Source organism: Perognathus longimembris, chromosome 24, assembly GCF_023159225.1.
Source record: "Perognathus longimembris pacificus isolate PPM17 chromosome 24, ASM2315922v1, whole genome shotgun sequence".
NCBI classification, from domain to species: domain Eukaryota; kingdom Metazoa; phylum Chordata; class Mammalia; order Rodentia; family Heteromyidae; genus Perognathus; species Perognathus longimembris.
In genome coordinates, this window is record NC_063184.1 from 31,218,420 (window position 1) to 31,245,134 (window position 26,715).

The 26,715-nt window shown below is 44.9% G+C and overlaps 1 protein-coding gene across 1 annotated transcript in view; it reads right to left on the reverse strand.

Annotated features, from left to right (window-relative positions):
• Il15 (interleukin 15) overlaps window positions 1-25,744 on the reverse strand; it is a 43,668-nt gene extending 17,924 nt beyond the window's left edge. The window contains exon 1 of the mRNA XM_048333506.1: window positions 25,633-25,744. The gene's annotated coding sequence lies outside the window, so the exon portion shown is untranslated. The remainder of the gene's footprint in view (window positions 1-25,632) is intronic.
• Between the last annotated feature and the right edge of the window lie 971 nt (window positions 25,745-26,715).

Consider the following 26,715-nt stretch of genomic DNA (forward strand, 5'->3'; position numbering starts at 1 on the left):
CTGAATAACTTAGTTATTCAGTAAGCTAGGACTGGACTTCGTTTCACATACAATCATGTACGATAGTGATCACTCCTGATGTGGTACTATAGTCTGGTTATATGCAGCGCCTGGTAAATGAGGACCTGGGTCAGGGCGAACTGTCATTCACGGAAAGACAAGCAAAATTCCAAACATTATCAACAAAGAAACCCATGGCTCTCTTATAAGTGTGAAAATACATGTGCCATGTATTTGCTTAGGTTACTGAAGATCAAGAAAACCCTTCCATGGTTTCCCCCACACTGTGTGAACCAGATCAATTTGTTTTCATAAAACTTCCTGTGATCTTTGTCTTTGCATCTTTTTTTATTGTGGTCATATCACTCAATTACTTCTGAAAAAAGACAAAATCTACCTGCACTCCGATTTACAAAAGACACGTTAGGGGGGCTGGGGATATGGCCTAGTGGCAAGAGTGCCTGCCTCATATACATGAGGCCCTGGGTTCAATTCCCCAGCACCACATATACAGAAAATGGCCAGAAGTGGTGCTGTGGCTCAAGTGGCAGAGTGCTAGCCTTGAGCAAAAAGAAGCCAGGGACAGTGCTCAGGCCCTGAGTCCAAGGCCCAGGACTGGCCAAAAAAAAAAGACACGTTAGTGTGACGCTTGTTAGGTGGTTAAAGTACTTCACACAAAAAAAGGGGAAGATTCCATACGAAATAGCCGTTAAAATCTGTAATAGCACAGGGCAGAATAAACAAGCACAAATGCAAACCACAGAAATGCATAGAGCATAACAAAGCCTAATGGATGCGCTTCTTGTCCATCTGGAGCTTCCATTTCACAGGATCAGCGAGTGTGAAAGTTGTCCTGGAACTCTCCGAGGTAGCACTATTCACGGGGGGGTGTCGGACAGAGTTGGTCGGCTCTGGAGCTATGTGGCTTGTTTCCACCGTGCACACAGATAAAAATCAGGCCCTCTGAATCGCAACCCAACTCGGGCTCATCCTCCAACTCTACCAATTACTTGGGGTAAGCAGAATTATGCCTCTCTCAGCAAAATGTACCTGCTAATACTATCACCCCTCTGATTACGCTATACATTACGTGAGTTTGGAAAGACTACTACTGAGAGAAAAGTTTAAGGTTACCACATGAGTGCCTTAAAGTAGAGACCTTATTCCAGCCGGAGAGGGAAGGAGAAGCTAGAAAGGTTCAAGGCATAAGGAAAACTAGACGTTCTAGCGGTGATTTAAAGAGGAGGAAACCACCCCGAAAGCTACCCAGGGAGCTCTGGGCCTGATGTACAGCCTTTGCTGACAGCCAGCAAGGAGCCAAGAGACTTCACTCCCATAACAACAACGACTGAACTCTGCCAGTGAATTCTTTCCCGAGTCTTCAGATAAGAGCTCAGCCTGGCAGACACCTTGATTTCTATCTCGCATAACCCTGCCTGGACTTGTGATCTATGCACCTGTGATGTAATTAGTGGTGCTATTTTAAGCCTTTCGCTTCACGATGATTTGTTCCACAGTCATAGAAAAGTAACATGTGGGGAAATGTAACTTCCAGGGTAGCTGAGAAACTGAGATAACAACGCAAAACATAAATAATTGTAATGAGGAGTAATGAGGTTAGGTAGGCAATGTGTCTAACTATTTGTGTAACGTGTCTAACAGTATTTGTAAGGATTTAAGATGAAGCCGCTATATTTTAAACATTTTATTGAAAATTTATGATCGGTTTTATCAACACATCAACAATTCTGATACCTTATGAAAAAAGCTGTTGGTGGATTATTTATGTCTAGGTTTTGCTAACCTTAAATAGAGTTGCACATTTGTGTGAATTAAAATAAAGTTTCATGTTGGAACCTGAAATAAAATAATGAAATGTTACCACAAGGCCCATGTGAAAATCCATCTACACACATTGCTATTTGTATGCTAGCTATAATATGATTTCAGCTGAACATATAAGTGGATAATCACAAACAAAACAGAAAGCTCAAACAGATATCCAAATCTATCAATACTTCTGTCACATACTTGAGGGATTAAGGAACTTAGACACAAAGTTGAACCTAGCTCAAATCACTTGCTATGACCCCAAGTTGGCATCTATCTATATGAAAATCATAAAAATTATGTAGATCTTAGATTTTTAACAGATAGGATTATTGTTATTAAAATGCTCATGATACAAAAGAAGAAAACCAAACAATTCTAATAATCAGTAACGCATGGAGGAAATCATTTGAGCATAGTAGAAAAATATTTTAGGTTTTTTAAAAAACAATGTATGATCTTAAAAGAAATAATATAATTTCTAAGTTGTATAAGCAAGAATATAATCTACCTAGAAACCCATTGCAGAAAGCTGAGTGCACTGGTTCAACTTGCAATCAATAAAATTCTGTTAGGAAAATATACTTAAACTCTAATGATCTACTTAAATTAAGGGAATAAATGGGATCATTAATCATGCCTGGCTCAAGAGGCCTCCTCAAATTGTGCCATTGATTTTGGTTAATTTGGGTAGAAATATACTCAAATTCTTTTTATTTAAATTATATCTACAATGCATTGACTTTGGTCAATTGTAAAAGAATACAATATCTTCTACTCCTGCAGTTAAAGTATGAACATCTCAATTTCTTGATGACAAATTCCATTTGCGAGAGTTCTCAGGGTCATTTCAGTTTATCATACATCAAAATCCTCTCATAAACCAAAGGTTACTGTCTATATCCTAGCTATTCAGAAGTCTGAGATCTGGGAATTTCAGTTCAAAGCCAGCCTGGGCAGAAAAGTCTGTGAGACTCTTATCTCCAGTTAATAAAAAAAAAAAAATTTAAACCCAGAAGTGGAGCTGTGGTTCAAGTGGTTTAGTGCTAGCCTTGAACACAAAAGCTCAGGGACAGCACCAAAGCCCCAAGTTCAAGCCCCAAGATCAACACAAAAAAAAAAGAAAGAGAAGAAAAAGAAACCCAACTATTTCTGCATAAAAACACATTCAAGTTAAATGTTTATGTAATTTAATAATAATTGTTGGAGGGGATGTGGCCAAAAGGGAACCCTACTTCATTGTTGGTGGGAATGTAAATTGATTCAGCCACTCTGACAAGCAGTATGGAGATTCCTCAGAAGGCTAAACATAGAACTCCCCTATGACCCAGCAGCCCCACTTTTGGGTATCTATCCAAAAGACCACAAACAAAATCACACTAAAGCCACCAGCACAACAATGTTCATCGCAGCACAATTTGTCATAGATAGAATCTGGAACCAACCCAGATGCCCCTCAGTAGACGAATGGATCAGGAAAATGTGGTACATATATACAATGGAATTTTATGCCTCTATCAGAAAGAATGACATTGCCCCATTTGTAAGGAAATGGAAGGACTTGGAAAAAATTATACTAAGTGAAGTGAGCCAGACCCAAAGAAACATGGACTCTATGGTCTCCCTTATTGGGAATAATTAGTACAGGTTTAAGCAAGTCATAGCAGAGGGTCACAAGAGCCCAATAGCTATACCCTTATGAACACACAAGATGATGCTAAGTGAAATGAACTCCATGTTATGGAAATGATTGTTACATCACAGTTGTAACTACTTTCAACGTCCCATGTGTATCTGTAGCTTCTATTATTGATGATGTTCTTGTATCACCTTCCTGTGATTGTATATACACTATCTCTGTAATCTTATCTGAGTATATTGGAAACCGTGTATACTGGTATTAGAACTAGGAAATTAAAAGGGAATACCAAAATTGAGAGACACAGGGTAAAAAAAGACAAACAACTACCAAAGCAATACTTGCAAAACTGTTTGGTGTAAGTGAACTGAACACCTCAGGGGGGGAAAGGGAAAGGGGGAGGGAGGGGGCTATGAGGGACAAGGTAACAAACAGTACAAGAAATGTATCCAATGCCTAACGTATGAAACTGTAACCTCTCTGTACATCAGTTTGATCATAAAAAAGAAACCCAACTATTTCTGCATAAAAACACATTCAAGTTAAATGTTTATGTAATTTAATAACAATATTCCATTTTTTAATACTGCATATCCATGCTGTGTCAAAAACCCATACACATACACTCAAATGACTTCTGCATTGCCCAAAATATATGGTGATTTCTCTCTACACCTCAGGGAGAAGCAATTCTGCAGCAGGAGCAAACCGGGCCACATCAGGTGACAGTTTACTTCTGTTCTACATTTTTAATTCTTTTAATAGATATATTTAAAGAATGGGGCAAAGTCACAAGGCATTAGCACCGAGGACCTTATATGATCCATAAAGACTGAAATAATTACCATCTGACATTTTACAAAGCAAATGTTCTCAGCCTCTGTCTTTGGAGGTATTTCTACTTGAGTATCCTATGATTACCATCCCAAACGGAACGAGTTTTTAATTAAACTAGTTCCCCCTGGACAACACCCTATTCTTGTACATTTCTGTTTCCACACGAGGCAGCCAGTGTTGACACCCAGAAATAACGTTGGCTTTTCCTGACCTGGCCACGGTCCATTCTCCTTGTTGCGGTGATACTCCAGTCACCTCAAGGCTCAGCCCCCACGGGTAGAAGCTTGCTCTCCCGCCTCGAGTGTACTGTGACTGCTCTTAACAGGATACTTTAAATCAGTATTCTTTTTTTGTCATAAAATAACTCAAATTCATTCAACGCTTCCTTCTGCTTCTTATTTTACATTTACACTCAAATGCAGTGACAATGTCCTCCTTGAACAGAAACCTGCATTTCCAACTTCAGTTTGCAGCCACTAGCACTTGTGACCCTTCCCCATGGTGGGTTGCCTTCCCATATTCTATGTACGATTTTCTCCTTCAAATATAGCAATGCGAGTGAGGGGTTTTGAGATTATTAACAATAGTAACAGCACTAACAGAACAACAGCTGGCAAATGCCAAGTGTCGCCTCTCAACCACTGTGCTCAGCTGTTTGTGCTAGCCATGTTTGTGTTGCAGCCACTCTGCAAGGAAGAGGGGTTGTTCTGATTGTTTTAAAGATGACAAGTCGGAGGCACAAAAGCATTGCATCACTTTACCCAAAGTCACACCGCTTCTAAGAAGCGGCGCGGAACAGGAAGCCAAGCGGCTAGCTGGGCTGGCGGGGAGACTTGCTAGCCCTGCCCTTTGCTCCCTTTGGAATGGAACCAGTGCCGTAACTCCTTTGAACATTTCCTCCTGCCTAGGTTCCTCTAGGCCCCAAGATGAAAATGAAACTGGGTGGATCTCGCTTCTGCTAGGCAGAGAGAGGAGAAACAGGACCTGGGGGGTGGGGGGGGGACAGCCTGGGGTCTGCCACAAGCGTGTGATGTGCTGCAGGTGGGTGATTCAGCCAGGACCTTGAAAGGGCTCGGGGTACAGTGGCTAGGGGGGGCCTCAGTAGCACCCACCCCCAGAATCCCCGATGGATAACTGTGTGCTGGAGAATCTTCCTCAACAAGCAGCATCTGCTCGGCAGAGGACCGCGATCACATGACAAGCACAGGGAATGTGGCAGGTGGCATTAGAAAGCAGTAGGGAGCTGGCCTACAGGAAGCCTGAACCCAGCACCTCAGGGTGGGCTGGACCACCGGCCCCGGGAGGTAGACTGAGGCTCAGGGGGCCTACAGCATCGTGCTCTCCGAAGGCCTTCCATCCTGAACAAAACACCTTCCCAGAAGGGCGTGGGTATAATGCCAGGTACATGTGGCACTAAGCGTGATCTCTACAACACAGTCAGACATTTCACACATACGAACAAAATGACAGTGTTTAGTCACAATTAAAATATATTTTCCTAAAAGGAAATTATGTATCTTGCATACTTTGCAAAGCTGTAACTGTATTTCTGGTAAAGTGAGCTTTACTAACTGTGACAGTGGATAAAACGTAATGTCCCACAAAGAAAAAATGTTGACAATGTCACATTGGGCTTCCACTGAACATTAAAATAATCTCTCATACCCCCAAATCAGAATGAGGGAGCGATGGAAGTGAATAAGCTTTCTAACGGGAGATGACAATGGTGAGATTCGGGCGTGTGCATCTCTGCCCATCTGACCCATCCCCAGAGTGGTCTGGAAACTAAGCATTCCGTGCATTAGGATCAAAACGCGAAGTGAACACAGCCCCGTGGCAAGAGAACTCAGACACAGCGTTACAAGACGTTCGGCTTTGCCTCGCCTCCACCCTTCCTTCCAATCACGAAGTCCACAGAGCTCTTAGAAACAGAAGGCAGGCTTGTTTCTTAACCCTGCCGGGTAGACAGACGGGAAACACCCTTGGTTGAAAGGTGGGTGGCATCGGGAAGCGCCAAGTGCACTGCAGGTGCCCACGCGTGGGTCAGACACGTCTGTGTGTTCCTTTGCAGATGAACTGAGATTCCAGTGACCCTGGCTTACGTTTTCCACGCAAGTTCTCCCATGAGAAAATCATGCCGTCACCTTCACAGACGATAAGGAGCCCTGGCTTTGCTGTCACCTACTGCATTGCAAACGCCATGGAAAACAAACCATACGAAGGGTTCAGGGCCCTGTGTATCCTTCTCATTTGAATTTCCCCAACTAAAGGAGCTTACTTTTCCAAGGATTTATTCTGTCATATTTTAAGTGCTAGAGTTAAGTAATGGTTAGAAAGTTTCCGTTAGAGTCTTCTGGAGCTTTCTGAATAATCATCAAAACATGGTATTTTTTCCACACCTGGTTTTAGAGCTCAAATGTTGGTGTTTTCTTTTCCCTGTCTGTTTGTTGGCTAAGCTAGTATGCTACCACCATTAGGGTTGAAAGCTGTGTATAATTATCTTATTTGTACTTTGAGCAGAAATGGCAGAATTACCTCTGACATTTTGCCACAGTTCCACTGTCTTTGGAGTGTGTGTGTGTGTGTGTGTGTGTGTGTGTGTGTGTGTGTGTGTGTGTGTTTACAGTCGATCATGGTTACAAAATGTTTACCTTCTACTTTATAGATTTGTCTTTATTTCTTCCAACATTGACAATAACTGTTGAATATGTTTCAACAGAATATTCAGTATCTATAGAGAATACGCTGATTCTCCTCTCAGATACATGACTATGGTGCTTTATTTTAATAGAGCTAATAATCTTTCATTCCTAAAATGAATCTTACCTCCTCATAACACATTACTCCTTCAGGGAGCTGCTAGATTCTTCCTGCTAATAATTTATGGAAGAGTTTCACACTGATACTCAAAAATATAATTAAAGAATCACTTTCTTGTGAAATTTTTATCCAGCTTAATTATCAGTGACATTATCTTTATGAAAATAATTTGAAGTTTGTATTCCTCTGGAAGGGTTTAAATCACACTGAAACAATTTCTTTAGATAGAGTATAATACGCAAAATTGTATGTGGTAATATATCTTTTAAAAACCACCGTTAAAATGCCTTGTTCGTTGATTTATGGAGCTCAGTTTTGACCAAGCATGTTCACAAAGAATAAATTCTGAAAATCAAGAAGTATTTCAAAAATGACTATGTCAGCCAGGCGCTGGTGGCTCACGCCGGTCATCCTAGCTTCTCAGGAAGCTGAGATCTGAGGATCATGGTTCAAAGCCAGCACGGACAGGAAAGCCCCTGAGACTCCAACTCATAGGGGGAGAGGGAAAGGAGGAGGGGGGAGGGGGGAATGAGAGAGGAGGTAACAAACAGTACAAGAAATGTACCCAAGGCCTAACGTATGAAAATGTAACCTCTCTGTACATCACTTTCACAATAAATAAGAAAAACAAAAAACTACCCAGCGCCCATGCACAGGTACAGAGTTCAAACCACAGGATGGACAAAAGGGAAAAAAAAAAGATGTTACACATTCCAGCACATGCAGGATGCAGAGAAGCTCCCAGACCAGCCCCATCATCCGCTGTGATTAAACCCCTGGGTGGTCCACTTTCTCCTGGCTCCCACGTTGTGCAAACATGCCTCCAGGAAACAAGGTGTGCAATGTGCTGCACTTAGACAATGAAGTAAAAATGGAAGATTTGATGAAGGGCAGCATGTCTTGCGTGGAAGGTGGATCGTGTTATGGGAGAAGGAAGGAAGCATCCACAATATCCCAGATAAAGAGCGTGAAATAAGATCTCGTTCAGGGGAACAGCATTCGTGTGTTCAGCAGTAATGTGTGCCATAGTAATTTAGCCCCATCCACGTGATTCCAAAGTACAGCCACTCAGACCTACTGCACTTGTGGCATAAGTCAAACTGAAAAATCTCCTGGTACTAAATTCTCAGTGTCCTGATTTATGGCCTGCTGAGATGTCCAGAGACTGAATTAAAAGATGCGTGTTATAATGCACAGGGTGGGGGTGAGGGAAGAGCATGATAATTTCACAAACAAATAGAAAACAGACTAATAGAAGTGGATTAATCCAAACAAAGGCAAGAAATAAACAAAAGAGGTCATATAAAAAGCTGAGTTAAATAGAAAAAAAATGGTCAGATGATAGATATACATACAATTTACCCACAGTTATAATAGATGAATATGAATGGAATATTCTGTAAGATACTGACAATCAAATCGAATTAAAAATAAAAATAGAGCTACATGCTACTTACAAAACTCCACCTCTGTAACATAAAAACAAAGAAAGGCTGAATACAGAGAAAAAATAAATACGATGCAAACACTAAATGAAATAGGTCAAGGTAGCTCTGGCTATATTAAAATCCAAAGAGGCTTTAAGTTAAGAGCCTTATGAAAAAAGATAGAGAGACAAAAAGACACTATGGGCATATACATAAATATCACAATGAAAACTCTTCATGAGAGTCTTATATGATAATACTAATAAAAGGAAGATTGGGTGAGTCCATCATCATGAAAATGTCAACCTACAAGATGGCATATCATAATCTAAAACCATTAGTCTCCTAAAATTATAGCTTTAAATTCTATGTAATAAATAAACAGAACTAGAGAAAGGGAGAAAGGAACATAACTCCATCATTGTGAATATTTTAAGAAATGAAATCTGACATAACAAAGAAAAGTTAAGCAATTATCCTTGTTTAACAGTAGGTCTGAAAACAATTGATCTACTGATATGTATTACACTGTGATGAACAAACATACAAAAATCACACTTTTTCAGGTCATCTTAGGACATTTTCCACAATGTAGCATTTGTGGCCTGCGAAGTCGTTTATCAAAAAATTAAGGACCGAAATGCAGGCTGAGAGATCAGTAAACAAGAAGATACAGAAGGAATGTCCAGTTGCTTGGAAATCCAGTCACCCATTTTTTTTTTTAATCCATGGATCACTGGCAAAAGTCCAACAGAAATCAGAAAAGCAATAAACATCTGACATCATAGTTAAACACAGAAGAATCCTCCTAGGGAATTTAATTCTAGGAAAGCAGGAGACGTGAAGTGGAAAGCGGTCTGCAGAGAGGAACAAAGTCAGTACCCACTCCACGGTACACCTCCCTGTACACACTCACAGGCAACGGGCAGGAAGGTGCCCGTCACTCCAGATCGCGTGTCTCTATTTCCATGTGAAGAAAACGCCAGAGAAAAACACACGATGAAGGCAAGAACACGCCTGCCCATCCGACTCGGATGGTAAAGCGGATTGGTACTTAGCAGGATTGCCATGGCTACCGATTCTGAGCTCCTCCAGCTGCCTCCAACGGTCCCATCCTTCCTTTCTAGGATTGTCTCTCCCTTTCGAAAGGTGTCATTTCTAAGAGCTGCCCACCTATAGGAACAAGGACATCTTTCTTCCTCCCAGCAATAGATTCTGCTCACATTTAGATTTCACGGAGTGGGGCTTTTCTTTTTCTTCTTGCGATTTGCCACGTCCCGTGTCAGGGTGGATCGCTCCCGTCTGGTTGCTTTCTGACACTCCTACAATGTCTCCCGCACACAGTGAACTGGCCTGGTGGCTTGACCTAAACAATGACATCCCTCGCATTGGATGGTATTTCCCTGCCTCTGAGTTTTGTGATGGAATTCGTTTTCTAATCTCTTGAGTTTCTGTGTACTTTCCATAAGGAGATTTGTGTTTGGCCTAATCTCCCCTCTGCTTCAGCAACCAGAAGAGATTATGACATGTCGGCATTAAGGAGGAGGAAATCTCCCTAAACCTCCCCTGGAGGTGATGAATGTGCAAGTTGTCCCTATGTTCTGGAAGGTGCGGAGAACCCCCGGGTCTTCAGCCTGTGGACCCTGACTTGCACCAGTGAGTCTCTGGGGGCTTTCAGCATTGGCCTCTTGTCAGCCTGAGCAGCCGCCGGGGACACGGCCTCTGTGGGCAGCGCCCCAAATTCCTTTCAAACAAGCAATGACACGAGGCTAATTTTCCATCGTGTTTTTTGTATCAGCTATGTAAAAAAAAAATAATAATAACCCTGGAAAGGATTGTCTAGGTTGCTTCTGAGTAACGGCGTTTACTGTCTGTCCCACTTTACCCTTCGCTGTAGCTTTTATTATATGCCAAGCGCATGTACTTTTGATAATCCGAGTAAGATAATCAGAAATGCAATTAGCCAGGCATGACGGCACATCACAAGAATCCCAGCTACTCGTGAAGGGGAAGTGGGAAGGTCGCAAGCTCAGGGCCAGCCTAGGAAAAGTTTGTTAAGACTCTATCTTCAAAAGAAAAAAATACAAACAAGACGGCAAGTCAAATAGTAAGCGCCAGTTGCCTAGATGTAGGAAGTTCTGGTTCAACGCCCAATACTATTACTGCTACTAGTAGTAATAATAATAATAATAAATACACGATAGCTTTAACCCGTTGAGCTAAAATAGGGTGACTTGAAGCCAAGCGGGCCTGGAGATTGTATTTCTAATTAAAATAAAAATGGAGAGGGCTTTGTGTGAGACTGCACAGATAATATCCCTATTAACATAAACCCATGTTCTGCTTTAAACTATATTTATTCTTACAATGGAAAAAAACAATAAGGTAATGGTTAACACTGCAAATGAAAGCCAGTTACTACAAGTGTCACTGTAGCCAAGATCTCTTTTATGTTTCCTAATAATTGATTGTCCAAATAAAAGTTTCTTTGAAGGGAAGGCTGTGCACAAACCGCATTTTCCAAGTCCTGTGGAGGTCTCAGAGAGGGTCACTAGGAACAGTTTTCGCTTGACTACCTCCTTTTAAGGTGTAATTGAAAAAAGATATTTGAGGTTGCTAATTCCATCCAGCCTAATCTTTGAGCGTTACCTTACACCCCCCGGGTTACCATAACGCAGTCTAAATGCTGCAGCTTTTAAGTATTCCAGCAAAGGACGCCAGAACTAAAATTTCTGAAACCAAAAAGAACTCATAACAAGAAAATGAGAAAGTCTGAGGAACTTTTCCCAAGACTTCACAGCTCTAGGGCAAATACCTCCCATTGTTCAAGCATGATTTCATTTAAAGAAATTCCCCTACTGTATGTAGTTTATTTTCCCAGATTAACTGTATATTTAAAAAGTTAATGATTATTCAGTTTTATCACTATTTCATAATGATAAAAAAACAATTTGGGGCCACACTTCTACAGCTAAAAATGCCCCAATTTCTGTTCTTCACAATGGTGGTGTTCAGTATGGCAATCCCTAAAATAGCATAGTTAGAATTATTACCAGTAAACTGGCTCCTGAGTTCAGGGAATTCAGATTAAAATTTCTAAGAAACAGAGTACTTTCAAAGAAACCTATGAGCTTAATGAGTATGTCTTAGTGTTTATTACTGCCAAGGGAATATTATTCATACTTTTTATTTCAATTTTTACTTCCCTTATGATTTTTTGGCACCAAAAATGATTGAGTAAGATAGAAACCACCTTTCCCACCCCTCTGGATTCTTGTAAAGACTTTCCATTTCTTTCCTATCACACAATTCATCTTGATCTATACCCATGCTACAAAATCTGGTCTCAGGGAGTTTTAATAGAAATCAAAAGTGAAGCATATATGCTCACCAAACAGAAGGCTTAGGTTTCCATTTCGGTGGCTTTTCTTTTGGTCTTGAGACCAAAGTTGACCCTACATGGTCCTCCAATATTTTTCTTTTAAAAATTATGCCATTATTAAGTAGTTGTACAAAGGGGTTACAATTGCCTACGTGAGGTTATGAGTTCAATGTTTCTGGGTCACTTTCCCCCATCCCTCAAGTTAAATCCATTTGTACATAATGTACATCGGATATCTTGACTGCATTTGCTCACCCTTCCTCCCTCAATTCCCGTGCCTCTCCTTTGCCCTCCCCCCCCGCCCCCAAATCATGTTCCTACTTCCTGGTATTTATTTTTGATAAACAGTCTGTTTGTTGTTCAGAGTAGTTATATCTTGCTCTAAATTTTTTCAGAAGTTTCAATTAGCCATTAAATAAATCTGATTTTCTTACATTAGCAAACTCACTGAGAAGCTGGGTAGTTGAATTACATGTATTATATAATTTAAAGCACCCATTCCTTCAATATTACCCCATAAAAACCACAGAAAGTGAAATAAACAATTGCTTCATATCATGGCCTAGGATTGCCAAAGCCTGATTCACAGGCTGAATCTCAGCTGCCACCTGTTGTAGTAATTCAAGTTCTCTTGTGACTGGCCACACCATTGCTTCCCTAGTTGCTGTCCAGCCAAAAGACAAAGTTGACACGTCAGTACCGAAGACATAAACCACTCAGATTAGAAAGCCCAAGATACATGTTTGGGGAATGAACCAAAACATGATCTCCAAAATCACCCCCCCACACACACACACAAAATAATAAAGCCTAAAATACTTCTTAAGTGAACCTTTCCAGAACAAAATGGTCCACATTGGGGGCACACAATATTTCTTTGTCTTCAGAAAATACTTGAAACAGTAGATGATGCCATTTTCCCTTTTCAATGAACATGTTCCACTTCCTAAGTCTCTGGATGAGTTATATACTATGACTGGACCTACAGGACTGCATTACAACGGTACCTACTTATATTTGCAGGATGCCGTCTTTCAAATTCTCTTACCCTGTTTCCAGTAGGCTGACTATGGGCTGGCACGTGCCTCAGTGCTCGGCGGGACATCACCAGAGGAGGCCATGATGAGAGGATGCTTCCAGGAGCCACGAGGCCAGACTGTCACATGGGTTCTGTAGGATTCAAAGATTGGGAGAGAGCGAGACAAAGGTTAGTACTTACCAACCCTCCGTCACTCAGAATTATGGTTACATATGCACCTGATCATGCTGTAAAACACAGCGGGACTTGTGTTGAAAGAGATTCAAACATCAGGACTGAATCTTGTACATGAAATCTTCGCTAGGATCTTCAGAGTTCTCCATCATTTTTCCCCACCTCCATAAGGACTATGAACAGTCACGTGTGATGTGGCTCTCTGATAGAACGTCTTCCATCTGATTACAAAAGCAAATGTGATCTCTCACGCCTTTATGGGTTTGATGTTATATATAGTATGAAGTCTAAGAGAGAGGCTGAAGGTTAGTTGTAAACATCGACACTGGGTGAAACAGCAGAGTCTCCATTTGGATAGTAATTCACAGTACTACAGATCATATCATATTTCAGAATATGTCTGATTTTCAGAGTTTATGTGTGCAAAGAGATGACACCATCAGAAAAGCCAAAATAGTACCATCCTATTTTTAATAGGTAGTCTTACATATGCCCTGATACAAAGGAAAGCCGGATGACGTCTAATTTATGAAATAAATTAACAACTATTTTAGCCAAATTTTAGCAAGACTCATGACATAAAAGTTATTCATGCTGAAAGTAATGATAATATTTTAGATAATCTGGTTCTCACTGCTACTGTGGTAGTAAAATTTTATTACCATTATAAATCCAAACAGTATTCCCATTCTCTATGCACGCCGGCAAGCTGACATCTTCCAGAACTATTTACTTACAAATATTTACTCAGCCAGATGTCCTAATAACTGGCTTTACTAACTTTTAGAAACTCACCAACTCGAGGGGGAACGCTTGCAGGCACCTGGATCATGCTCTGATTGTCTTGAAAGGAGACTGAGGAAAGCCCCGTGTGAAAACAACGGGTGAAGAAATGAATGATGCAGAGACGGTGTAGATGCGGTCTTGGGATGACTTTCGTGGAAGGAAAACAACCCCCTCAGAGGACAACACAGTCCAGTCAGGAGAAAGCTGGCCCTTCTGCCTCCCTGTCCATCTCCAACTTCCAGCAATGAGGTCCATGCGTAGGGGACCACATCGTCTTTCCCCTGTGGATGCCACAGGTCCAGCTGCTGAAACAGGGAGCTGAGGCCATCTAGAGGAGGCGTGGCCATGAGATGCCTTCACTCCTCGGTGAGCACTGGTTCCTTGGACACAGACGTCCATCAATACTCAGCTTTTATAACAACGTGGAGTAGTGTTTGTTGGCAACCTACCCACATGCCCTTGTGTATTAGAATCATCTTGCTGTTATGTGTGTCTCTCAAGGTAAATGTTGTATAGTTATGCTATATTGTCCAGGGAATAAAGACACGTACAAATAATTTCCGTGTGATCAACAGCTATTGTTGGCTCATACGTCAGACAGCCATGTGGACCCCACAGAGAGGAAGGGAACTAACTGGAAGGGACCAGAGCCCTGGCGAATCTAAGACTTTCTCGAAGAGAAACGATTAACCTGTTTCACACCTATGTAAGGTGAATTCTTATTCCATTATTTTCCCTTACTCTTTAGTAATATGCTTTCCAGTTTAGTGCTTTACAAATCCCCCTTTTAACAATCTCTTATTTAATCCACTGACGTTATACCATCAAAAGAATAACGAGAATGTTCAGGACGATTTGTGCTGCATGAGAAAAAGTGGCCAGTAGTGCGCTGGCAGTCTAACTGAGCATCAGTAAGCACCAGTTTGCAGTGACTGAGGCTTACGCTAACTCTTTCTTCAGAAAGTCCTGCCGGATGAAAAATGTCAGGAGAACTAAACATGGGGTGGGTTAGTAATGGTGTTGACATGCTCCTTGACTAAATTTTTACTTCTCACACAGAATAAGATGGCCAAACTTTGCCACAGAAAAGGCCAAGTCTAGTATACTAGCAATGCAAGAGCAGTGACAAGATGGGGCAGAAAAGATGAAGTTTGTAGGACTGGTTACACTCAGTAACTCATCAAGTTTTCAGGAACTCTGAAAGCCATGATGTTAGAGCAAGAATGCAGAAGGAACGATAGACGAATAAAATATTTCTAAATAAAATGAATGAGAACGAAAACCTACAAGGCTAAAAACAGATGTCACTTTCACTCCACAGGCCAAGCATATCTTGTTAACCTGTAGCTCACAACAACTACAACAACAACAACCAACTAGCTAGGCTTGAATTAAGTCGTAGCCAGTTTGGGGCTCATTTCATGTATACTGCATCTTCATATAATAGCAATTATTATATGTGGATCATAACGTAACATTTATATGAAGAGCTATTTTGTTTGGCGGCTTTCTGAACTTTGAACACTTTCAGTGAAAGTTAAAGGAGATTCCCCCAAACGGTAAGATCACAAAGTTTTAAATGAGTGTTTTCCTTTTGAATTCTCCTGGTATTCATGTCAAAAGGTCCATCTAAGTATTATTCTTCATCATAAGAATCAGCTGATCATGATCAAACAATTTTTCAGTGCTGCCAGGATAGGTAATTGTTTAACTATTAAGACATGTATGCCATGATTTATGGCAGGCCATAATGATCTCTTTGTGAACGCTCTGTGCTGCAATGGGAGATGAGCCTTGTCTGTTACAGCAGGAAATACTGTGTAACAATTTGTAATGATGCTCGCTTCCTGTTACCTGCTGATAACATCCCATCCGTGGAAACGGCTGCTTAATGATATAGCACGTCTCCCGCCGGCAAATAACTGGATTCCAACATGTCTGTGGCTTCTCACCAGCCCCTCACGGAGTGAGGAAGTGTCATTACCGCAATCTTCGCGAACAACAGGTTCCAATACGGCAATCTAAGGCAACACTACTCTGTTATTAAACACCTTAGTCCACATAATCCCTAGGCACCTCCACAGAATGTAACTACTGTGATTTTTCCTCCACATAACTATGTGACTGCCCTTCTCCTAACTTCCACCATTCATGCCGATTGGGCCTGCGGCCCCTCCCATTCCACTCCCCCCCGCCCCCCCCCCCCCCGCCTTCTCAGAAGATGGAGAAAGTGATTTGCACTGAACACTGCATCTCTGAATCAACAGAGGGGCAAGAAACTTGCTGTTGTCGTTCCCAAATGCCTTGTTTCCAAAGCAGGGCCTGCTGGGCTCTTCGTTGCCAAGCAAGCCAAACCTGTCAAGTTTATACAGCGAAGGAAAACCGCTAAGAACAAGCTGTTTCTATGAAGGAGGTTTACTTGGCAGTTGGTAGGGTGGCTGCCGGTATTCCTTTCTATGAACGAGACAGCGCAGCACGTCCGCCCCTACGCACAAGGCCAGCTCTGTAATGGGAGACGGAGTGAGCAGTGTGTCTTTCCAATGATCGAAGGCCTCGTCCTTCGCAGGACTTCTGCCCCTCCTTCACTGAGTTACATTGCTATTTCAGCAGCAGCTGGCAAAGTGTTCCTAAAAAGGGATTGTATCCATCGTCTTCTACATTCTGGAGCAGTGTAAGGGTTTGAACTCAGGACTCCACGTCTGCTAGGCAACTTCCCTACCACGTGAGCCATGCCCTCTCCCCATTCCCCACACCGTCCTCCTATGCTTTAGCTGGCTCTGCAGGTGGAGTCTTGCACTTCCGCCCGGGCATAACCTTGAACTCCTTCTTCCGCCTTCCACGTAACTAAGGGTACACCACTATAGGATACATTTACAGAAAACAACATTGCTTGACAGACACTGAGTGGGGACCAAAAATAAGCTGGAAAGCCTTTGTGGTGGTCTGGATCTACGGTGTCACCCCAAAGGCGGGTGTGGTGAAAGGGGCGTGTAAAAGAACCCAGCTCAAGCAGAGTGCCAGTGTGCGCTCACCTGCTTGCACGCACGCAGGCCACTCCCATCTAGGCTTGGCTGAAAGTCCCCATCACCTCAGGGAGGACAACCCACCCTGGACCTAGCCAACAGCACCCATCCCTAGACCTCGAGTCATTACAGCCCGATTTGTACTCCTTTCTTTCCTTAAGACCCGTAGAAGCGGGACCCCCAAATCCAGGGCCTTGTACAACCTCCAAACCATGAAGGTCTGTGCCCCTCGCTGCCTATAAACAGTCCTGGCCCGTTGACAATCGAGTCCACACACCAAAGTACGTACAGACTGGGCCATTCCTGTGTATTAAGCTCACTTCCAAGATGGCTGGCTGTAACCTATCCCTAAAACCCAGAAAGGCGGCGCCATTTAGAGCTTGCACCTCCAAACGTATCAATTCTGTAGAAAGGGCAGTTATGGCTGGCTTTCCGTGCTTTCTTATTTCACGTTTTCAGCAATGACCATTATACCTTATCACCAGGAGCAGCAAGTGCTACCGCAAGGCCGTTGGCTTTGCTCCACTGATTTCTCAGTACCAGCTCTCTGGATGAGGATGAGGCAGAGTAAACACGCCCTGGCACCCACTGTGAACAATTCTCTCCACCCCAGCTCTCTGGAGTGCTGTCATTTCCCTTTTACCCTGAAGAAGAGGGAAGATGGACGTGTCGCAAACTCTTGTACAAGCCTGAGAGTCAGACCCCACGCTCATGTTTTTGCATTGTTTGGCACAGAATCTAAGCTAATGACATCTTTGGATGATCTGTCTTCAGTAGCTTTGTTAATATTGTACTGACATGTTCCTTAGCTCCCAAAACTAAAGGAAGTGTTTTTCCGATTACTGTATTGCTCTAATGTTTACTAGAATCTTTTCTTCATAGATACAGCTGTTTAATTTTGGAAGCTTCCATTCATTTTTATTCTTCTAATACCTTTTTCTGCATCATAGAGTATGCCAAGGTTTTCTGGGCCTGGGCTATCCATACAGTCCTCAAGTGAACCATATTGCTTTGTGCAGGATATCTTGTGGTTTATTTTATTGCTGTGTTATGCTAGCTAATAATTTATTCTGTTCTGCAAAAAAATACCACTGATAAGTTTTATCTTCCATCTGGCAACCTTGCTGAACTCTCTCACAAGGGTGACTAGTTCATTAATTTTGTATGACTTTCACTTGAAATATTGATTTTTATCTCCTCTCATTTCATCCTTATTCTTTTAATTAATGGCTAACAACAGGGACTAGCAGTGAAGTAATACCTTCTACCTGAAGAAATCAAGCTCCAGAGAGAGACCACCACTAAAATCACAGCTCTACCATTTCCTAACTGTGGATTCAGGGCAAGTCACCTCACACCTGATATTCAGTTTCCTCATCTGAAAGGTAGAAGAGGGCTGGGAATATGGCCTAGTGGTAGAATGCTTGCCTACCATGCATGAAGCCCTGGGTTCAATTTCTCAACACCACATAAACCGAAAAAAAACCAGAAGTGGTGCTGTGGCTCAAGTGGCTAGCCTTGAGCAAAAGGAAGCCAGGAACAGTGCTCAGACCCTGAGTCCAAGCCCCAGGACTTAGGAAAAAAAAAAAAAAACACGTAGAAGAGTTAATTAAGTCAAAGTGCTTGGCATGGAGGGTGACTGTGAATGTTAAGTATTAAAATGTCTACTGACATGAGAGCTATACAAGCCCGTCTTAGCCATTTAGGGAACTGGTCACAGATAACGCATCATCAGAGACAGCTGGAGCAGGTGCGTGAATGAAGAGATGTGGAATGAAAAGCACACCTGCGATGAGGACAGAGGTCCAGCCGTAAAAGACACACAGTGCATTTCAAGAATACGCCGCCGTCACAGGAGACAGCACCAATACAGAGCTACTCACTTTTGTATACAAGCATATTCATGGCTCCACTAGATAACAAATTCCTAGAGACTACCATGTTTGTTCCTTGTTTTTCATCCCTCACAGTCCTTGCCTATATGCTGCAAAAAAAAAGATTAATAGTCTCCTATTTTTTTAACAGAGTGTCTGGCCCACTGTTGGCCTTTCTAGGGTAAAACTTCCCGTGTGAAGCCATGCTTCGTAAATTCCAGTGGCTGAGATTAGCGTGGCTTGAATTAAGAAAGGTCAAGTTGTGTAAGGCAAGTACCTTAATGCTAAGTCAATTGAGCTGCTAGCTGAATCGTGGCTCAAGCTTTTAGAGGTCTTTCATGATCACTAAAAAATAAAATCATACATTCCAAGAGTTAAGTCTAAAGATACGAAAGATAGACTTTTAAATCTGGAATTTGGGACCATGTAAAATTTTGAAATGACATAATAATATTGTAGTTATATAACTGATCTGTCAGATTCTCTGTAGGACAGGCAATAGAGACATTATATGCCAATAATGCTTCTATTTTTGTAAATTTCTCTCGTCGTCTTTGTATTGAGATCATTTTTTGAAAACTCTTTGCCAGGAGAATTAAGAAAACAAAGAGCTTCCGTATGAAGGAATGAGGTGTGCCTTGTTTCAATTTCCTTTAATTTATTGAAGCATTAGCCTTACGAGTGTAAAATTATCCACTCTGTAATAAAATTGGTATAAAATGTTAAAAAGCACTGGTTGTGTTTTGTTTTGGTCTGTCTTCTCATATATATATATATAGATATATATATCTATATATATCTATATATATCTATATATATCTATATCTATATCTATATCTATATATCTATATATAGATATAGATATAGATATAGATATAGATATATATAGATATATATATATATAAAAGGTTCACACTCCCTAATGATAAATATAAGGATTCTACCTGTAGCTTGTCATGCAAATCCCTCAGGAAAGTTCATTTCCCATCTTGGCTCTGATAACAGGGACTCTGCTGGGAGAAGGGGGACACAAGGAGGATTTCACAAAAGCCACCCCAACACAGGTAGCTTTGTTTCAAATCTAGCTAAACCCCTCTCGTTGGAGCCTAATCTCAACCCTTCGGCAACCAAGCGATGGCATTCGGAGGACAGACATAACAGGATTGCGTCTCCTAAGAGCAGGGAGAGCACCGGGTTCCCAAGGTCCACGAGGGCAGCGGTGTTCGTCCACGAGGCAGCCCATCGTGCCAGCCACCCGTGGGTCCCTCCACTCATTCTCCCGAGAGAAGAGGCACGGGGAACATGAGTCCACAGGGGACCACCATTCCAGCTAGGGCCCCGGGAGCACTCCAAGAAGGGATTATGAGCAGGAGCCAACAACACAGCCTTTTACATTCCACTTCTGTCTCCACTGTCCTAGCCCAACGTCTAGTAGGACAGTCTTAGAAGTCAGATCTTAGGTATGCAGAACCTAGGGTTTCCGCCTTCTTGCAGGTATTCAGAGCTTAAAGCCTCATTTACGAGGCCCACTCATTTATGAGTATATGGGGCCCCTCTGAGATAACCGGAGATTCCCACAGAGGCGCACAGGAATCAAGAAAAATAAATCATCACCGCTGTCACCTTCCAAGTTCTAACTAACCACGAGAAAAATACAGTCGTTAAGATTTTATTTTACTAGTGTTGGCGGAGGGGAGACATGAATTTATCCCAGCAACTAGCAAGGGGTAATGAAACTCACACGAGGCCAGGCTGTGAGCGGACTGAAGACAAGCAGAGACGCGATGAAGTCTAGACAGGCGACAATGGTGCTGCTGGCAGCCCTCACAGGTAGAAGCAACGTGATAGCCAGTGTGGGCTGGAAATCACAGAGGAGGAAGAGAATGTTCTTCCGAAAGGGGCAATTGGCTTCATTTAGCTACCTCCCATTAAGTGTAGGAAAAGAAAGATAAGTAAAATGGTCCAAGCAGAATTGAGAGGAAATTGTCCAACTCAAGATTTCCTAGGCTAGAAAATAACCCTTTTTCCTCGTTCTTGTTTATCCAGCCAGCAAGAAACTCTCCAAGAAGTGATCTTAGGGCAAAGATCAAATCCAGGGTTTACTAGTCCAGTGTGCTCTCAGGTGAAAGACCAAATCTGAAGAGTCTCCGCTAGACACTTCATTAAGGCCTTGGGAACTTTTAAAGTAGTGCCTTGAAGATCTTGTCAGGAGTCGGGGCTTACGAAAACCCAAAAGGGCTTCTTGTACAGCATTCTCAATTGCACACACAGTGAAGGAGAGTCAATCTCAAGGGTCCTCTCAGAGATGTCTTTTATCTAATGCGATGAACCTGAAGAAAACTCAAAGGAAACCCCAAAGGTTTTAAAGATAGCTGAACTTGAAAACTAACAAAACAATATGCCAACAGCTAAAGGAAAGTAAGTATTCAGAAAAACCTCTTAAAAAAAAAAAACAACCTCTAACTCTCAGAAAGTAGGAGGCAGACTATGCAACTGCAAATAGGAGTGATTTCTTTCTTATTTCATGTGTGCCAGTCCCGGGGTTTGAACTCGGGGCCTGACCACCGTCCCTGGGCTTTTGTGTTCAAGGTTAGTGCTCCACCGCTTGGAGCCACAGCTCTACTTCTGGCTTTTTGGGGGGTCATTAATGGAAGATGAGAGTCTCAAGGACTTTCCTTCTCTGGCTGGCTTTGAACCTCAACCCTCACATCTCATCCTCCTGGGTAGCTAAAGCAGGTGTAAGCCCCTGGCACTGAGCCTGAGTTCTCCCCTTTCTAGATCTCATTCGTGGCAGGAAGACTCACTGTGGCATGCCACTGTAGGCATACACAATGTGCCTTAATCAGACTCAGCCCTCCGTCGCTCTCCTTCCACCCCTCTCCCCAGTCCAATCTCAAGGAACCCCATTAGGCTATTTGCACACATGAATACAAGGTACTTGGGACATATCCACCCTCCCCGTTCGCCTTCTTCCTTCCACTCACTCACGCCTCACTCTGGGTGAGGCTTATTTTACGTTCATTTTCTTAGTGCCTGCTAGTGGTCCACTGGCTCTTCACGGCGTAGTTCACACAACGCCTTAGGCCCTAGCTCTCTCTCCCTCCTCCGTCCTCACTTCCCCTCTCTATTCGAGGCCGTTGTGCTATCTTCACTCACCAACAAGAATGAAAAAAAAATACCCAAAGGAGTTATTTCTTATGGAAAAGAAAAAAATCAGAGAAGCTCAAAGTCCAAAGGGTACATTTAAAGCTACGAGGAAATCTTCCCTGAGTCTTCAACAGACCCAGGTCCCGCTTCCAATCCCAGAAGATCTGCTGCACACCTTGCTGCGTGTAGGAACGCTACGGACCCAGTGCTTTTTCTTGTCTTTAAGCAGTACCGTCCATTGCAATAGCCCCGCCTTCGTTATATCACTGTGTTTGGGGGTGCAGCCAAGGTGGCAGATACCATGTCTCGGCAGTTTACAGTTTACTCGGGGAATGGAGACAGAAGTCTTGTCTGTAACTAGATAGCTACCTTACATACTTTAATTCTGAGCTTGATCTCATGACACCAACAAGCTATGAGTTGTCTTAGACACCAGTGGCTTCTATCATTTGAATGCCAAATGTCCAGCAGAGGTTCAGGTTTCAACCAGGGGTCCTCATTTGGGGGAGGGGGTGCACCATTAACAAGTTGGGTCCTCCCAGAGCATGTGAGCTTACAGGGGCCGTGGACTTGAAGGGCTATAAGAAAGGGAAAAGATCAATAAAACTGGCCGATATCCTTGTCCACAAAGTATCACTGACACTACGTAAACCCATTCCCTACTAGATCAGTGGGGCTCACCAGCTACTCAGGAGCCTGAGATGAGAAGAAATACAGTTCCTGATCAGCCTGGGGAAAAGCTTAGCATGGCTTGACCTCAGCCAATAAGAAAGGGGTAGCACACGTGTGATCCCAACTAAGCAGACATAATTAGGGGGAATCGTAGTGTGAGCCCAGCCCAGGAAGAAGTATAAGATCCGATCTAAAACATTTAAAAAAGCACAAAGGGTTTGGGTGGGGCTCCAGTTGCAGAATACTCGCCCAAAGCCCTGAGTTCAAGCCCAGTATAGCCAAGCAAAAGAAGAAAGGGAGAGAGGGAGCTAGAGAGAGAGGAAGAGAGAAAGAAACGGAGAGAGACAGACAGAGAGAGGAAAGAAGGGAGGGAGGGAGGGAGGGAGGGAGGAAGAGACTGAGAGAGGAAAGAAGAAAGGAGGGAAGGGAGGGAGGGATGGAGGGAGGGGAGGGAGGGAGAAAGGGAGGAGGGGAGGAAGAGACTGAGAGAGGAAAGAAGAAAGGAAGGAAGGGAGTGAGGAAGGGAGGGAGGGACAGAGGGAGAGATGGAGGGAAGGACAGAGGACCACTGGCTCTCTCCACAGTACGCAGGTTCCTTACTGCTCCCTCCTCTGCCACCATGCTTGGATTTAAGCCCGGACCCCAGAGTAGAAAGCCAGGGAGAGCAGGGGAATAAGACTGACCTAACCCAGAGCTCCTCCCACTGAAGAACGCTCATCCCAGGGCCGCCTACCACTTCCCAAGGAGACGTGAGGGGCGGGATTTCGGAAATGGCCTGTGGATCAGTGCGACGCGCGAGGTGCCCGCAGACTCAGAGCAAGTTCTCCTTTCCCACCTCCTTTTCCATAACCATCCTGCTGCTGTGCCCACGAAAGACAAAATTCTCCCCCATTCAGAGTCTCCCATGCTCCCCACCTTGCAAGGTGCCACAAACAGGCCCAGTCTGAAAAGCCGACTCAGGGAAACCATCAACCTTCCACCAAGACAACACCGCCATGATACTCACTACCAACCAAGTTTTAGTATTCGCACCCCATAATTACTTCTCTAAAGTTAGTGGACAATTTCGGTTAAGTATGTACTAGTGATGTTATGATTACATAAGTAAGAATAACTCTTTAAATAAAATCCTTGTAAAACTATGATAATAAGATTTTTTTAACAATAAAATCCACTCACGAAAAGCTGAAGTTCAATGTTACGTAGTTCCTTCTGTTACAGAAAAATGAAGAAAACAAAAAAATACAGACAACATAAATCACAAAATCATTAGTGGTAGAATGTACAACTAAAGAATAATTATATGAGCTGCAGATGAAGCGCGTGTGCAAGGCTATGGGGTTTGATTCCCCCCCAAACCACACCCCCAAGATGGAAACTTTAGACATGTATGCTAATAGCATGCACGAGCTACTTCATTTTTCAGATTTTAATTTGCAGTTTACATAACTAAAATCCCAATAACGGGGATGAATGACTCAGAGTGCAAAGGATTTAGGAGCTTGCTGGACTCCTTCCTCCCGGCTCCTCCTCGCAGCTTCTTCTTGGAGGCCCATTTTCAGTTTCCAGTCCTTCATTTGGCACAGTAATGCGTCTCATTCTGACTCATTTGGCAGGATAACGTGGATCATTCTGATTTTTGTCTTCCCAGATGTCAGGACTTGGAAGAAGCATTCCAACTGTTGTTGGAAAAAGGCCCCACCGTGTGTGGAACTGAAACTTGCACCGTTCCTAGGGGATCGCTATGATATAGTTCTCTAGCCCATGGCGGAGTTAAAAACCCTGTGACCTACAGATGCCCAAATCCCACACACCGCTCTACCCTGTAAGTCCCGGGAAGAGAAAAGGAGAAACTCAAACACGACTTCAAAAACTTGTTGAGGTGCTTCTTAACTTGAAGAGAAGCTTCAGCTTTTGCAGCACTTAAAGACATCTAAGGAGCGATGGCTTTGTCTCTAGCCCTCCACGCCTCTTGCTGGTCCTCTCTCCATACCCCTGCCTACATTGCTTCCTATACGTGTTTATGTCTTGTTGGGCTTGCTAGCCCCAGGGGCTTCACCTGAGAGCCTGGCCGCTGTCACTAGGCTTTTTCTCTCAATCTGGGTGCTCTTGCCACTTGAGCCACACTTCCTCTCCTGACCTCTTGATGGTTCATTGGAGATTTAAAAAAAAAAAAAGAAAGAAAGAAACTCTCCCAGACGTTCCTGCCCAGGCTGGCTGTTCCAGCCTTGATGCTGGGATCTCAGGCTCTGAAGAGATAAGATTACAGGCGTGAACCACGCACGCACCCCAGGAGTTTGAATTTGCGCGTGCAGTGCATCCACCGAGGATGCTCCCCATCAGGTCGCCCACCCCCCCCCCCACAGACACTCAGCCAGCCAATGGGGTCCCCGCAGGGCGAGAGGAGACCAGCCACCACGGACAGTCCTGGCCACTACCAGTAAGGTCAGAAGGGAAGTCTGGAAGCAGTGGGAAATAGCGGGTGGTCGTCACTCTGCTTCTCGCTTCCTCTTCGGACTCACCCCGTCTTACAAATCGTCTGAGAACACTTTACACACTTTTACACACTTTTACACACGCTTGGGCATCCGCGTCCTTCCCCACCCCGGGGGGCCTCTGCCAAGGCAGCCTCAAGAGCCCCCGGAAAGCGATCCGTAGCTGGATGTCCACCTGGAGCTCCTCGGAACGAAGCTTTCCTTTCCGTGAACCGCCCCCCCTCGTTCCTCCCAAGCTGCCCTGGCGTGGGGCACCGGCGCCCCCCCCCGGGGGGTGGGTTGGCCGCTCACGCAGCCCCCAGGCCCCGGGCGCCAGGCTGGGGATCCGATCGTGGGCTTTTCCTTCCCTCCGGCCAGGTCCCAACCTCAGAAGCAGCGAGGTGGACACCCGGGGAGCTCGCGCGCACCCCTCTCCCCGGCCTGCGGGGGGCGCGCGCGCAGGAGGGGACGCGGGGATGGACGGGGGGGGGGGGGGGAGCCCCGGTACCTTGTGGTGACCTTTGCGCTCTGAGGTGCAGGAGGACGCCAGTCCCGGGGCCCAAGGCTGCTGCCCAACCCCGCAGCTTGCGGGAGCTGCAGGCCCGGCGGCGTGGCGAGCGCTGGAGAGGCGCGCGGGGGGCGCGCGGGGGGCGCGGGGGGCGCGGGGGGCGCGGGGGGCGCGGGGGGCGCGGGGGGCGCGCCGGGGGTGCTGCCACCTGCTTGCCCGGCCCGGGATCGATCGATCGACCGCAGCGAGCCCGGGAGAGGCGCGCGCGGGGCCCGCGATCTGCGCCCCCGGAGGAGAGGTGCCCGCCAAGACGAGGGCGGGGACCCCCCCGGCGGCGGGCGGAGGGTCAGCCTGACCTGGGTGGGGCCGGGCGTGCGCTTTCGGGGCTGGGGGTGCACGGAACTGCCCACCCCCCCCCTCCCGACACTGGGTTGCGCCGCGCGGTACCTCCATCGAGTCCCGGCTGCAGGGGGAGCGGCGGCCGCAGCGACGGCAAGCGGCTGGGGGACCCGGCTCCGACGGCGGGAGCAATGCACTGGGGTTCCCCGGACGCCTTCCACCCGCCCCCCCACCCCCGCCCCGCCACCCGAGGCGGAAAGTGAAAGAGAAAGGACGGGAGTGGAGCCACACCCCTGCCGTCCCGGGCCGGCGTCTGGACGCGCGCCCTGGGTGCCCGCTGCCCGCCCGCCCGCCCGAGCGGGAGGTGGACCGGCGGCCGCCAGGTCCCGGGGCGCGAACTCCGGGACTCCACCGGCGTCCGCCTCGCCCTGCTGGGGCCAGGAGCCCACCACGGATGGGCTACCCCGCCACCGGCACCGCGGGGGAACCTGCGCTACGGGGCGCACTGCGCGCCCCAGGAAAGCGCGGAGCGGGCTGGAGGCTGGGCTGGGCTGGGCTGGGCTGGGCTGGGCTGGCTGGCTGGCTAGGCCAGCCCGGCCCCTGGCGCGCCTGCCTCACCGGCTGGAAGAAGAACACATCCTGGGGGCAAATTTCCCCTAGACAAGGTGGCAGTGCGCTCGCAAGAAATAACCCGGCTCCCTTTCCTAACCCTTCCATCAACGGGGAGCATCCCTGCCGGCCTCC